This window comes from Mytilus galloprovincialis, chromosome 7 (genome assembly GCF_965363235.1).
Source record: "Mytilus galloprovincialis chromosome 7, xbMytGall1.hap1.1, whole genome shotgun sequence".
Lineage (NCBI taxonomy): Eukaryota > Metazoa > Mollusca > Bivalvia > Mytilida > Mytilidae > Mytilus > Mytilus galloprovincialis.
The window spans coordinates 43,827,328-43,843,349 of NC_134844.1; the positions used below are offsets into that span (position 1 = coordinate 43,827,328).

At 33.2% G+C, this 16,022-nt stretch overlaps 1 long non-coding RNA gene across 2 annotated transcripts in view; it reads right to left on the reverse strand.

Moving 5' to 3' along the window:
* The window catches only part of LOC143083068 (uncharacterized), a 48,416-nt gene extending 35,050 nt beyond the window's left edge, over positions 1 to 13,366 (reverse strand). The window contains exon 1 of one of the 2 annotated variants that reach the window (XR_012980537.1): positions 13,280 to 13,366. This is a non-coding gene — a long non-coding RNA (uncharacterized LOC143083068). Of the gene's footprint in view, positions 1 to 13,048; positions 13,236 to 13,279 lie in introns of those variants that run through there. The other variant, XR_012980536.1, reaches the window with a different exon arrangement.
* Positions 13,367 to 16,022: the final 2,656 nt, after the last annotated feature.

A 16,022-nucleotide genomic window follows, 5' to 3' on the forward strand; every position in this document is an offset into this window, starting at 1 on the left:
GAGGTAAAATTATTGAAATATTCTTACAAAGGGGTGATATGTAGATATCTCGAACTATTGTGTGGTAAAATTAGCAAAAAATTATATAAGAGTGAGTCTAAAAAGCTACAGTTATAAAGCTGCAGCACCACAAACAGAAGCTGAAGATCATGCGAACATTTTATTTTGATTCTGTGTTCCTGTGCAAACCAATCTACAATCAAGCAAGACACCAGCACTATAAATTGTAAAATTATCTATATAGCAATATCAGGTATTAACTTGACTAAACCTTGAAAGACATGGTGCTGGTAGTTGTGACCTACGGACACAAAGTGAAACGAGACATGCAGATTACAACAGTTCACCTGACCAATACTAGTATTAGATTTTGCTAACGAAAATTTCTACTTTTACCAGCGATTTTTAATTGTCCTTTCATAATGTCTGTTTTTTACTTTTTTTGGATTTTCGGAGGTCGTGCCAGACTTTACTGTGTTCGCCACAAACAACTAAAATCAGAATGAGATGCATCTACGAAGTTATATGTTATCTTTATTTTCTTGGGATCCCAAGCATATAATCACGGAACCTAATTCGGCTAAATGTTTAGGTTGAAAGTGCGAAATAAATATAGACACAGAGATACAAATTAATAACCTAGAACCTTTCGCTTGAAACAGTATTTCTATCTTTCATTACTGGTATTATGAAAGAATCTCACCTGCCGATATCGCGAATGTTTTCTTGACTGCCATAATGAACTAGTGAAAGTGAGTAAGGGATGTTTTGAAACTTCCGAGTACTTCGAGTATCAAAGAAACTGATTTTAAAACCGCAAATACACTCAATGTAACATTTGTTTTTAGCTCACCTGGCCCGAAGGGCCAAGTGAGCTTTTCCCATCACTTTGCGTCCGTCGTCCGTTGTCGTTGTTAACTTTTACAAAAATCTTCTCCTCTGAAACTACTGGGCCAAATTAAACCAAACTTGACCACAATCATCATTGGTGTATCTAGTTTTAAAAATGTGTCCGGTGACCCGGCCAACCAACCAAGATGGCCGCCATGGCTAAAAATAGAACATAGGGGGTAAAATGCAGTTTTTGGATTATAACTCAAAAACCAAAGCATTCAGAGCAAATCTGACATGGGGTAAAATTGTTTATCAGGTCAAGATCTATCTGCCTTAAAATATTCAGATGAATCGGGACAACCCGTTGTTGGTTTGCTGCCCCTAAATTGGTAATTTTAAGGAAATTGTACTGTTTTTGGTTATTATCTTGAATATTATTATAGATAGTCAGAGATAAACTGTAAACAGCAATAATGTTCAGCAAAGTAACTTGAAGATTTACAAATAAGTCAACATGACCGAAATGGTCAGTTGACCCCTTTAGGAGTTATTGCCCTTTATATTCAAGTTTTAACCATTTTTCGTAAATCTTAGTAATCTTTTACAAAAATTTTCTCCTCTGAAACTACTGGGCCAAATTAATCCAAACTTGGCGACAATCATCATTAGGGTCTCTAGTTTAAAAAATGTGTGGCGTGACCCTGCCAACCAACCAAGATGGCCGCCATTGCTAAAAATAGAACATAGGGGTAAAATGTAGATTTTGGCTTATAACTCTAAACTCAAAGCATTTAGAGAAAATCTGACATGGGGGTAAAATAATATTAGGTCAAGATCTATCTGCCCTGAAATTTTTAGACAAATCGGACAACCCGTTGTTGGGTTGCTGCCCCTGAATTAGTAATTTTAAGGAAATTTTGCAGTTTTTGCTTATAGATAAAGATAAACTGTAAACAGCAATAATGTTCAGCAAAGTAAGATCTTCAAATAAGTCAACATGACCAAAATTGTCAGTTGATCCATTAAGGAGTTATGCCCTTTTATAGTCAATTTTTAACCATTTTTCTAAAATTTTAGTTTTCTTTTAAAAAATCTTTTCCTCTGAAACTACTGGGCCAAATTTAACCAAAGTTGGCCACAATCATCATTTGGGTAACTAGTTTTAAAAATATGTGGCGTGACCCTGTCAACCAACCAAGATGGTCGCCATGGCTAAAAATAGTCATTGAGGGGCGAAATGTAGATTTTGGCTTATATCTCTGAAACCAAAGCATTTAGAGCAAATCTGACTGGGATAAATTGTTAATCAGGTCAAGATCTATCTGCCCTGAAATTTTCAGACAAAACAGACAACCTGTTGTTTGGTTGCTGCCACCGAATTAGTAATTTTAAGGAAATTTTGCAGTTTTTGGTTATTATCTTGAATATTATAATAGATAGAGATAAACTGTAAACAGCAATAATGTTCAGCAAAGTAACATCTACAAATAAGTCAAATGACCAAAATTGTCAGTTGACCCCTTAAGGAGTTATCGCCCTTTATAGTCATTTTTTAACAATTTTTACCAATTTTTGTAAATTTTTTGAATATATTTTCCACTGTAATTACTGGGCCAAGTTCATTATAGATAGAGATAATTGTAGCAAGAATAATGTCCAGTAAAGTAAGATCTACAAACACATCATGGTCACCAAAACACAATTTTGTCATGAATTTATCTGTGTCCATTGTTTAATATGCACATAGACCAAGGTGAGCGACACAGGCTCTTGAGAGCCTCTAGTTACTTTAACTGCTAAAAACCTATTATTTTTGTCATCAAACGCAGCTCCGCGTTTGACATCTTCCTTTGAAATATTGTATAGAACTTAAATAAATCGTAGTCAGTTGATAAGTAATCACGTACTGACTGTTTTATATACTTTGAATGTTAAAAAAGATGGAAAGGTCTCTTCTGACACCTAAATAAGTTCAAGACAACCAATGCTTTGTAAATTTTAGGGGGGGCACACGCCCGCCACGCCCCCGCCTAAATCCGCCCCTGACAAACGTCATCTTGGACATAATTCGTGGCTAACTGCAGAGTGAGTTAATTTTACAACATTGTATTCGAACCCAGTTACCCTTCAAAATCGTCTCCACATATTGGAACCTTTTCTCCGTGAAATAACTAAAATTTAAGCGTTCTTGAAAGTACAAGATTTTCTCCGTTCAACGGACTGTGCTATCAATTATTTTTGACATTTCGTTATCATAAATTTAAGTAAACACATTGTAAAATTGTATTTTATTTGTATTTTCAGCTTTTTACCATATGTCAGATTGGTTCATAATTAAAGTATCAGCACCTGATAGTGGAATATTACAAGTTCACCCCGGTACCTCTCATATGTTAGATATGGAGAACAACAAACCGTAAAAACGGTAAGCTGAGAGGTACAACAGGCCGCTGGGTTTGTGGCCTGATATTAATATAATGCGAACTTCCCCGACATCGTTTGTCATATCAAATTATCTTTGCGATATGTTAGATTTTCCTTTCATCCCTTTTTTTGTTTGTTTTGTGGATGAATGAATATGTGTCCATATGAAAAAGAATTTTTTGCTCACCTGACCTGAAAGGTCAAGTGAGTTTTTCTCATCACTTGGCGTCCGTCGTCCGTCGTCCTGCGTCCGGCGTCCGTCGTCCGTAAACTTTTACAAAAATCTTCTCCTCTGAAACTACTGGGCCAAATTCTACCAAACTTGGCCACAATCATCCTTGGGGTATCTAGTTTAGAAAATGTGTGGCGTGACCCGTCAAACCAACCAAGATGGCCGCCATGGCTAAAAATAGAACATAGGGGTAAAATGCAGTTTTTGGCTTATAACTCAAAAACCAAAGCATTTAGAGCAAATCTGACATAGTTAAATTGTTGATCAGGTCAAGATCTATCTGCCCTGAAATTTTCAGACTAATCGGACAACCTGTTGTTGGGTTGCTGCCTGTGAAATGATTATTTTAAGGAAATTTTTCAGTTTTTGGTTATTATCTTGAATACTATTATAGATAGAGATAAACTGTAAACAGCAATAATGTTCAGCAAAGTAAGACCTACAAATAAGTCACATGACCAAAATTGTCAGTGGACCCCTTAAGGAGTAATGGCCCTTTATAGTAAATTTTTAACAACTTTTCGTCATTTTTTGTAACTTTTCCAAAAATCTTCTCCTCTAAATCTACTTTGCCAAAGGTAACCAAACTTGGCCACAATTATCATTGTGGTTTATAGTTTAAAAATGTGTCCGATGACCCAGCCTACCAAACAAAATGGCCGACATGGCTAAAATTAGAACATAGTGGTAAAATGCAGTTTTTGCTTTATATCTTTGAAACTAAGACATTTAGGGCAAATCTTTCAAGATTTAAATGTCCATCAGAATAAGATATATCCCCTCACAAATTTTCAGTTGAATTTGACAACCTGTTGTTGGGTTGCTGCCCTAAAATTGGTGATTTTTAGGAATTTTTTCAGTTTTTAGTTATTATCTTGAATACTATTATAGATAGAGATAAACTGTAAACAGCAATAATGTTCAGCAAAGTAAGATCTACAAATAAGTCAGCATGATCAAAATTGTTAGAGGACCCCTTAAGGAGTTATTGCCCTTTATAGTCAATATTGAACAACTTCTTGTCATTTTTGTAACTTGTATAAAAATCTTTTCTAAAACTACTTGGCCAAATTTAACCAAACTTGGCCACAATCATAATACTAGGGTATCTATTTTAAAAAAAAGTGTCTAATGACCCCACCTACCAACGAAGATGGCCGACATCAGTAAACACATTAACAGGTGAGCGACACAGGCTCTTGAGAGCCTCTAGTTAGTATTGTTGTGGTCGGATATAGCCACTATAGCAGTCCGTTTCATTTCTGACTCTGCTATTGCTGCTAATACGATGACAATCATCAATTATAACCTGACATGTCTTTGTCATATTCCATATTGCTTATGACCTTCACCGCAAACTCCAATCAACTGACCAGACCACAAGATGACCGCGTTATCTTATATTCGAGGCACCCAAGGGTGAACTTGTAATAGTGGAATATTACAAGTTCACCCCGTTACCTCTCATATGTTAGATATGGAGAACAACAAACCAAAAACCGTGCAGCTTTATGTAACATAATAAACATACCGAAACAAACTAAACTCATTTAATACAGTATTTATTATCCAATACTACGACATCTGTAACAAACACAAACTTTTAGCTACTTCTTTACAAGCAGATTTAAATACAATGAAAGTCCCAACTATGTACTGGCTTCCGAAGCTACACCAAAAAACCTTACAAATATAGATTGATTTCATCTTCAAGCCATTATTCAACTACTAAATTTGTCTGTTCTACTTACTAGTTCACTTGGTACAATAAAAAACCTGATAATAAATTGTTCAAATAAGGCCTTTCAAAATAGTGGAATTAATTACTTTTGGAGTGTCAAAACCTCGTTGGAAGTACTTGATAAATTGCATGCATATATTGGTTATTTTGAATCAGTTCAAAGTTTTGATTTGTCTACCCTATATACTACTTTGCTGCTTGCCTCATATTCTTATTAAGAAAAAAATTCACATCCCTAATTAACTGGGCATTTAAAAAGTCAGAATGCGAGTACATATGTTCAAACTCTTTTATGTAATTTTTAGTAGCAATAAACAAAAAAACTATGTCAATTGGACATGCTTTGATACTATATCTGCGCTTGAATTTTTACTTGATAAAATTTTTGTTCGCTTTGGAGATTTCGTATATCATCAAGTTATTGGAATTCCAATGGGGACTAACTGTGCACCACTTATTGCGGACCTGTTTTTATATTGTTATGAGTTACAACTTATGACTAAAATTAGCAAAGACCCATCGAAACAACATTTGATACAAAAATTTAACAATACTTTTAGATTATTTGGATGATATATTGGCTCTCAATAATGACGACTTCAGTATGTATACTAAAGAAATTTATCCTGTTGAACTTACTTTAAATAAAGCTAATACTAACAATGACCACTGCCCTTTCCTTGATCTTGATATTAATGTCATTAACGGGAAGCTTAATACAAAAAAATATGATAAAAGAGATGATTTTTCATTTCCTATCGTTAATTATCCATTTTTAGATGGTGACGTTCCCTTGACACCATCTTATAGTGTTTATATATCTCAACTTGTATGATTCGCTCGTGTATGTAAAAATGTATTAGATTTTAGCGAGAGAAATTTATGTTTTACTGAACAATTATTACACGAGGGTTTTCGATATCACAAACTAGTCAAAACATTTACTAAATTTTATCATCGGTATAAGGAAATGATTCGTAAATATAACTCAACATGGAGACATTATTTATGTATTATTGTCATTTTGTTTGTTTTCCTTTGTTAAATCTTCTGACATCGGACTCGGAATTCTCTTGAACTGAATTTTAATGTGCGTATTGTTATGTGTTTACTTTTCTACATTGGCTAGAGGTATAGGGGAGGTTTGAGATCTCATAAACATGCTTAACCCCGCCGCAATTTTGCGTCTGTCCCAAGTCAGAAGCCGCTGGTCTTTGTTAGTCTTGTACGATTTTAAATTTTAGTTTTTTGTGTATAATTCGGAGTTTAGTATGACGTCCATTATCACTGAACTAGTATACATATTTTTTAAGGGGCCAGCTGAAGGACGCCTCCGGATGATGGAGTTTCTCGCTACATTGAAGATCCATTGGTGGCCTTAGGCTGTTGTCTGCTCTATGGTCGGGTTGTTGTCGCTTTGACACTGTCACATTCCCCATTTCTTTTCTCAATTTTATTTTTTGATATAAACTAATTATATATATATAAATGGATAGTTTTCATCTTAAAACTTATGAACATATACTTTTTCTGCAGAGAATTCTTTAATTGTCTACATTTTAAAGAAATTTCCTTTTTTTTAATTGCTTGCTTCCAGGAAGCAATTTATAGTCAAAATATTTTTCGAATTCAATTGACCTTAGCGTGACCCTACTCGTAAAAATCCGTTAATCGCAATACGCATGAATCTGTCATTGAAATGAACTATTATCTGACTGTACATGTTATACACGTGCTCAATATCCATGCTTCTTTATTGATTGTTTACTATATGAGCAATCGGTAAACTAAGGTTTCAAAAAACGGCAATTAATTACTATAGCTGCCATATTTTCACATCATAACAGTCAGAGACAAAAAAATTGACGATTATACGATATATTTGTGTAAGAAATAATAAAATCGTGCACATAAGACTTAGGTTATGATAAATACATGCATTTGTTTAAGAATTTGATAAACATTTTTTTCCCCAGTTACAATATACTCGTTTAAATGACTTTAAAGTGGATCAAAACTTTCACATTTAAAAGACTATAGTGTTTAATGCATGTGCTTGGACACATATTCCACTAGATTCATGTTATAAAAGCTTTTTTATACGACCGCAAAATTTGAAAATTTTTTCGTCGTATATAAGTAAATAGAAATCAATGAAATTTTAACACAAGGTTTATGACCACAAAACGAAGGTTGGGATTGATTTTTGGAGTTGAGGTCACAACAGTTTATGAATTAGGGGCCAAAAAGGGGCCCAAATAAGCATTATTTTTGGTTTTTGCACCATAACTTTAGTATAAGTAAATAGAAATCTATGAAATATAAATACAAGGTTTATGACCATAAAAGGAAGGTTGGGTTTGATTTTGGGAGTTTTGGTCCTAACAGTTTAGGAATAAGGGGCCCAAAGGGTCCAAAATTGAACTTTGTGTGATTTCATCAAAAATTGAATAATTGGGGTTCTTTGATATGCCGAATCTAACTATGTATGTAGATTCTTAATTTTTGGTCCCGTTTTCAAATTGGTCTACATTAAGGTCCAAAGGGTCCAAAATTAAACTTAGTTTGATTTTAACAAAAATTGAATCCTTGGGGTTCTTTGATATGCTGAATTTAAAAATGTAATTAGATTTTTAATTATTGGCCTAGTTTTCAAGTTGGTCCAAATGGGGGTCCAAAATTAAACTTTGTTTGATTTCATCAAAAATTGAATAAATGGGTTCTTTGATATGCCAAATCTAACTGTGTATGTAGATTCTTAATTTTTGGTCCAGTTTTCAAATTGGTCTACATTAAGGTCCAAAGGGTCCAAAATTAAACTAAGTTTGATTTTAACAAAAATTAAATTCTTGGGCTTATTTGATATGCTTTATCTAAATATGTACTTTGATTTTTATTATGGGCCCAGTTTTCAAGTTGGTCCAAATCAGGATTCCATATCAAGTATTGTGCAATAGCAAGAAATTTTCAATTGCACAGTATTGCACAATAGCAAGAAATATCTAATTGCACAATATTGTGCAATAGCAATTAATTTTCAATTGGAGTTATCTTTCTTTGTATAGAATAGTAGTTGATAATATATGTTGGAAATTTGCCAGACATGACTATGATGTCATTTTCTATTTTTATTTGCCAATAACTTTATGTAAATAACTTCATTGGAAATTTGCCAATATAAAATGTTGCTGATGAAGCTTTTTTTCCTTATCTTATCTAAAATGTTTTTAGATAATGTATGTTGGACATTTGCCAGACATGACTATGATGTCATTTTCTATTTTTATTTGCCAATAACTTTATGTAAATAACTTCATTGGAAATTTGCCATTATAAAATGTTGCTGATGAAGTTTTTTTTATTGTTTTATACAATAAACAATGTATATTCACTTTCACTACCAACCAATCTTTACCATTCAGTGATAACAAGCACTTTATTTTACATTTTAATATTTTAGGATGTATTTAAAAGAGTAGTTATTGTTGCAAACTCCATTAGAAATTTGAATTGATATCAGTTTTGGAGAAAGGGAAACGGGGATGTGAAAAAAAAGGGGGGGGGGGGTTAAATTTTTCTCATTTCAGATTTCATAAATAAAAAGAAAATTTCTTCAAACATTTTTTTGAGAGGATTAATATTCAACAGCATAGTGAATTGCTCAAAGGCAAAAAAAAACTTTTAAGTTCATTAGACCACATTCATTCTGTGTCAGAAACCTATGCTGTGTCAACTATTTAATTTTAGATTTAAAAAGTTTGAAGAAGAAATCTTTAATTGATTTGTAAAATCTTGACATTTGTTTTGTGTAAAAAAAAACCATGTTATGTCAAAAATTTGATCACAATCCAAATTCAGAGCTGTATCACGCTTGAATGTTTTGTCCATACTTGCCCCAACTGTTCAGGGTTCGACCTCTGCGGTCGTATAAAGCTGCGCCCTGCGGAGCACCTGGTTGTAAATTGAATAAATGGTCAATTTAAATGAATCAAGTGATATTATGTCACGAATGTGTATACAACCGTGTAGAACGCCACATGCCGTGCGGGGTGCACGTGTCCGCTATGAATGACACGGGGTGGCGGTTTTGATGAGAAGAAAAAAAACAAGGTAAGTTCAAGTATTTTACATCGGATGACCGTGAGGGCATTCCGGTGTATTGCTGTCGCCTAGATTACCATGTAACTTTCGTGTTGGGAATGTAATCAATATATAAACATGATAAATACGCAGAAAAGAAATTATCGAGTTCAAAATAACATTATCGCTTGTTATAAATTCATTTTTTCAATGGCCGATACTCCTAAAAATATTTGTTTTAGAACATAAATTGATAATATGAAAATTCTTCTGAATGTTCTTATTGTGAAGTCATGCAAAAAGGCGACCATGCCTGATGACGTCACATCAAAACTACACAACTGTCCACAAATCTTTGAAAAGAAAGGATAAAAATCACAAGAGAAACAGATTCCACCACTGTAACTCGTGTATTACTATATTTCTTCACTCTCAACAGTTTAATTTTAATTATTTAAAAAGCTCGGCAAGCCTCGCGCTTTTAATATCAAAATTTAACTGTCTCGAGTAGAGAAATATCGTAATACACTTGTTGCAGTTGTGGAATCTATATATCTATACACACGTACAGAAAAAGTGTATTAACGCATGCGGAATAATATCCCAAGAACATTTGCAATCTCCCATGCAGAGTTATCGGTCCTAGCTCTCTCTCTCAAGGACCGATAGCATAGGAGATTGTCCAACATGCACTTGCACTGCACTATTCATAAATATGGTAGAATTGAATGATAAACACATGGATGATAATTATATATACATAATGGTTTACTTTCATAAATTGTTATTTGGATGGCGAGTTGTCTCATTGACACTCATACCACATCTTCCTATATCTATTTAATTGTTATATACAAATAATAATACTATTATATAACAACAAACCAGAGAATACTGATTTGTATCATTTATTTATTTATCATCCACGCACGAACTTGTCTCAAGATTTTTTTTTATCTGTACCTTAACCTCTTTTTCAGGTATAGATATGTGATTTTTTTCTTCCGAGATAAGTGCTGATCATTGAATTGCTTGTGACTATCCACAAGAACATGCGGTCATCCGATGTTCAGTACTTCAGTATTTTGATTGAGGATTCTTAGTACACTATAATGTGTTGCACGGAATGAACCGAAACATATTTTTTTCCTGCAGGCAGAAGTAAATGTTTGCAGTACCCTGTTTTCTCAAACAGTTACACGGCCACCTCTCCCTAGTTTTCCGTGTTGCAGATATTGAGGCTTCATATACAAATTTCTGGATAAAAACTACTTTTTGACGAATTTCTCTCGTATGATTTATTTACGATTTAATTCCTATTATCGAATTTAACCAAATACCAGCGTCTTAGTAAATATTTGTTGCTTTTTTACTATGTTTTCATCAAATATAAAGTGTCGCTCGGGGTGTCAGATTTTGCGTCTCGAGTAACTATTGACAAATAGATTTCAAGACTTCGTACTTCTTTCGCTTTGTGAATAAACCCATACTCTAAATCCAATAAAATGTGTTTGCACATGCGTATATTGATTTTAATAACTGCAGAATAATGAATTTTATCAAATTGGCATGCATTGATATATTTCATTAACTTTCAAACTCTTGAATGATTCACATGTTGTTACTAATTCATTTATTATGACTGTAATGATACTATAACCGTTCATGCTGGCTGTTCAAAAATCCTCCCTATTAAAAATCACATTGCCAGTCGTTTGGTTGTTTATAAACAAAAAAGGGATGTTCATGGAAGAGCCTACAGAAACGCTCTTATACTTATATACATCGGACATAAAATTACCTTAATTGTCCTAAACAGAATCGAAATAATTGATGCAAGCTATACTTAATGGTAGTTTTAACATGGGTAGGCATTATATTCGTGTTATTTTAGCCCTCACTATCGCTCGGACAAAAATAATCACCAATATAATGCCTATCCATGTTAAAAATGCAATAAAGTATAGCTTGTATTATTATTTCTTAAATAGATTTGAATTAAAATCAGGCTATATCTCAACACTTACTCTGTTATAATAACAATTACAAAACTTAGGGTACTAGTATTTCATTTTGCCCGTTTTGGTCTTCTAAGTAATGTGCTTTTGATTTCATAAATAGTGAGAAAGATACAAAGTGTTTTGTTTTAAGCCGGAACATGATTTTTTTCCTTTTCAGTCAACTTCATAGTCAGAAAAAAGGTCGCGGCTGCGGCTCAATTCACCCAAACATAGAGAAGATCTTAAAATAAGATTTGCCCGCACCCACCAGCAGTCAAACTCCATCGAAATTCAACACCAGGTTCTTCTAAAAAGCATTCTTGCACGTCGCAAAAAGCACTCACTCGAATTCCATTAAACTCCCCACAAAATTGTCAAGAAACTGACTAGCATCTTTATCAGAAAATGACAATACAGCCTCAAGAAGACATGGATACGATGACATATCTTTTCTTTATTTTTTGTCTGTTTGTCTTTTTTAGCCATGGCGTTGTCAATATAAAAAAGAAATATGGTATGATTGCCATTGAGACAACTCGTCACAAGAGACCAAATGACACAAAAATTAACAATTATAGGTCACAGAACGACCTTCAATAATGAGCAAAGCCCATACCGCATAGTCAGCTATAAAAGGTAGTGTATTGTCGATATCATCTATGAGTTTGACTGTTCCTCTGGTATCTTTCGCCCCTCTTCTATTCAAAATAATTTCAAAACAGCATATCAAAATCTAGAAAAACTTAATCTGACTGCTGATTTTCTATCATTTGTCTAAGTGGTAAAATATAATAAATTTCAATTAGACAATATTTCTCTTCCTTCATTAATTCTTACATAAATTATGATATTAAGCTAAAAGAGATATATGCAAATTATTTACGATCATGAATATACATTTGCATTTACGACATTGAAAAAAGTAACCGAAAAACAAAAGATTGAGCTGTTCATATATATAGCGTTTACTTAAATTTCTTTCCTATGCAACTTTATTTAATAAAAAAAAATAATAATCTTATAATGAGTCGGATACACTCTTTTGCATTCATACGTGATTTTCCAACAGTTTGTGCTTTAAACGTATAAAACAAAAACAAGTAACATTTCAACTCTCTTCATATTCCATTATTTGTCTACTTTGGGGCTTTCCTCTATTTCTAACATTAAAATGCACATTACTTAAATAAGACTAAAAGACAAGCAAATTGATATACCCCAACTGGCAAGTTTGTTATTTGTCATCATAACAGATTAGGTGTGTTTTGAATTACAAAGTATCAGATAAAGGCCGAATTATATGCAAGCCTATTCTTTTTGTAATAAAGCCTCTACCCCGTGAGATGCAAAATCAGACACCCCGAGTGACAATTTATATTTTAGATGAAAATTCATTTTCAAAACCAAAACATTTAACTACGAATCTGATATTTGGTTAACTTCCATGATATGAATTCAGTTCTATATAAATCATACTGGGGGAATTCGTCAAAAGTATTTTTTTATCCAGAAATTTACACATAAGCCTCAATATCTGAAACACGAAAAACTAGGGAGAGGTGTTTGTGACAACAGGGCCCCTGGCCCCCCTCTAAATCCGCCTCTGTGGGCTGAAAACGTCTGAGGAAAACGTCCACTTCTGTCTGCATGAAATAGATAATGTTTCGGTTCCTTCCATGCAAAACATTATATGGTACTAACAATTCTCAAAAAAGAACTTTTGGCACTTGAACTTACCTTCATCGATTTTCTCCGCTTCAAAACTGCCACCCCGTGTCAAACATAGGCGACACCCTGCATGTGGCGTTCTACACGGTGTATACGAGATTCCTTCATTTCCATTAGAGACGTAAAAATTCAAAATTCCATGACAGGCAATCTTGTTAAAACACCTATTAAAACGTTTGGTAGTTTATACTTGACATCCATACATTATATATATAGATATAAACATGCTATTTATCTTACCATTAACTAAGCCTTTATATACGATCCACTTCAAATATCTCTATCTACAACATATAAAGATAGTTGTATATGTATTATGAGTTCATTGCCAAGTAATTTACATCACTTGTTTCTGTGTACATTACGATTTCAGAAAATTGTTGTGTTTTCTCAAAATGGTAAAAGAATGAGTACAGGAATAGTGGTTACCGAGAAATATAAATATCTTGTTTTATTTATTTGCCAAAAACAACTTTTGTTTATAGTTTCGACCTAGTTACAAGACAACCAGCATGTGTCACACAATATTGATGACCTAGAAAATGGTCGTTTATATTGATGATATCCTGCGGATGAAGGGAGAGAATAAAATACATGTATAAACACATGAAACAGGAAATTTACACTTTTAAGTTTTTCACTAAATCTTAGTACGGTTTTTAACGACCGCAAAAAAATTGCGATCATATTGCTATCATGTCGTCGACCGTCATTGTCGTCCAATGATATATAGTTTCCGGACAATAACTTTAGTTTTAGGCATGGACCATTTGTCTCTATGAAAAAGGAGGGGTGGGGGTCTGGCATGTCTGGGGTCTGTTTTGTTTATAAATATATAACCTGGCCTAATCAGAAAATAAAAATCTGGCCTATGCAGTTGCTAAAAAATTTATTCTGGCTTCATCTTCATGTATATGATCATGTATGACGTATTTTTTTCTTAGCGGTTCGTTAAAAAGATCATCCACGAATTATAGTGTACTCCTTGTACCTCACTTTCAAGATCTATGAACAAACCGGATACACCACCTAAAACAGGTGTGAGGGTATATAAAAAAACCTTCACTGTTTATATGTACCATATCTAGTAACTTACCCTGTGTTTTACTTTATAGTTGTCTTGTTTTATACTATTAATGTGTAATTGAAATTCATTATAGGCCTATACGTTAATTAAACACATACTCTTTAACTATAAAATATACATGCTCCAATTAAGGAACCGTTACATTAGTGCATTTCACATTTATTTTATGTTTTTAGCAAAACAAAAGGGCCCAGTTTTGTTTCCCTCGCTCCGCACGGCGAAAAACTTTTATTCTAAAACTCCACTTTCAAAAATCCTAGAATCGCCCCTGCTTGTCTTATTAAAATGAATCCTTTGTTCCACATCGAGTTAAGAATGATTTTTCATTGTAATTTTCAAGATGAGAATAGCAATAAAAGCGTTTCTCTAATTCTTCGTCAATTTATCCCTTTCTGCACCCATTGTATAAAAAAATTTAATCAACGTGTGGTTCGTTTGATCTCAGTTCTTCATTGGTTAAAATCCGATTATGACGTCGAATTTTCTTGCTTTCCTCTGAATTTCATATTGTGGCGGCATGAAAAAAGGCGACCATGCCTGATGACGTCACATAGAAGAACTTTATATTGAATTAGGTTTAGAAACTCTGGAGAATAGACGTAATAAACATAAGCTTATATTATTCTACAAAATATTAAATGGGATGACACCTGCATACTTATATGAGTTAGTCCAGCCATATCTTCCCAGACAAACCCCTTATACTTTGAGGAATGAAAATAACACTTTTCACCCGCCTCTTGCTAGAACTAGCTCTTATTTTAATAGTTTCATTCCTTCCACTATAAGACTTTGGAATAGTCTTCCTTTGAGTTTACAAAAATCACCAAGTTTGGGTATATTTAGAAGTGGACTGGATAAGTTTTATAGGACTGATGATATATTTAAACCTTTCAACTATGGGATAAGGAAACTTAATATAAGTCATTGTCAACTTAGAAATAATGCTAGCAACCTTAAATCTCATTTGTTTAATCATTTCTTATCCGAGAACACTTTTTGCACATACTGTAACCATCCTGTTGAGGATAACCAACATTTCTTTTTTATTTGCCCTAAGTATAATGATGTAAGACAGATCCTTCTTGATTCCATTTACTCCATTGTTGATAATGTTGACATAAATATTGAATTACTACTTTTTGGAAACAGATATTTTCATATGATATGAATATTGCTATTTTTAAATCTGTTCAGAAATATATCAGTGACACTCAACGTTTTGTTTGAAACTTTCTTTAATTTTTGTTTCGTCTAGTTTTATTTTTTATTTTTTTTTCTACACTCCAATATTAATTCATTTATTCCACTAAGCAAGCTTAGTGTCTCTTTCAAGCCATAAATATATTTCTAATGACTTATAAAGGATATTTGCATGTTTCAAGGTACTTTAAATAACTGATGATTAATTGCATATATATTTAAATATACTTTGCATTTAGTAAGTAACACTGTTAACATATATTTGCTCGTGTGTGCTCACAAATAGCATGCATGTTCCACTATATTGCATTATTTTAAATACAGTTGTTGTAATTGAATTATACCATGTACATGTAATACGGAGAGAGCTTTTATAGGCTGTGCCTGTTGCTCAATCCTTTTCATATCTTAATGAATAAAATATGTTTAAAATCAAATCAAAAATAGAAGAACACATCTTTTTGCAGATCATTCGAAAAGAAGGAATACCTGCATATTGTTTGAAAATCATAAGAGAAACAGATTATACCACCAAATCTCGTGTAATACAATATTTATCCACTCTCGACAGTTAAGTTTTAAATATTTAAAACGCTCGGCGAGCCTCTCGTTTTCAATTTGAAAATTTAACTGTCTGGAGTGGATAAATATCGTATCGCACTCGATGCAGTGGTAGAATCTATATGTATATGT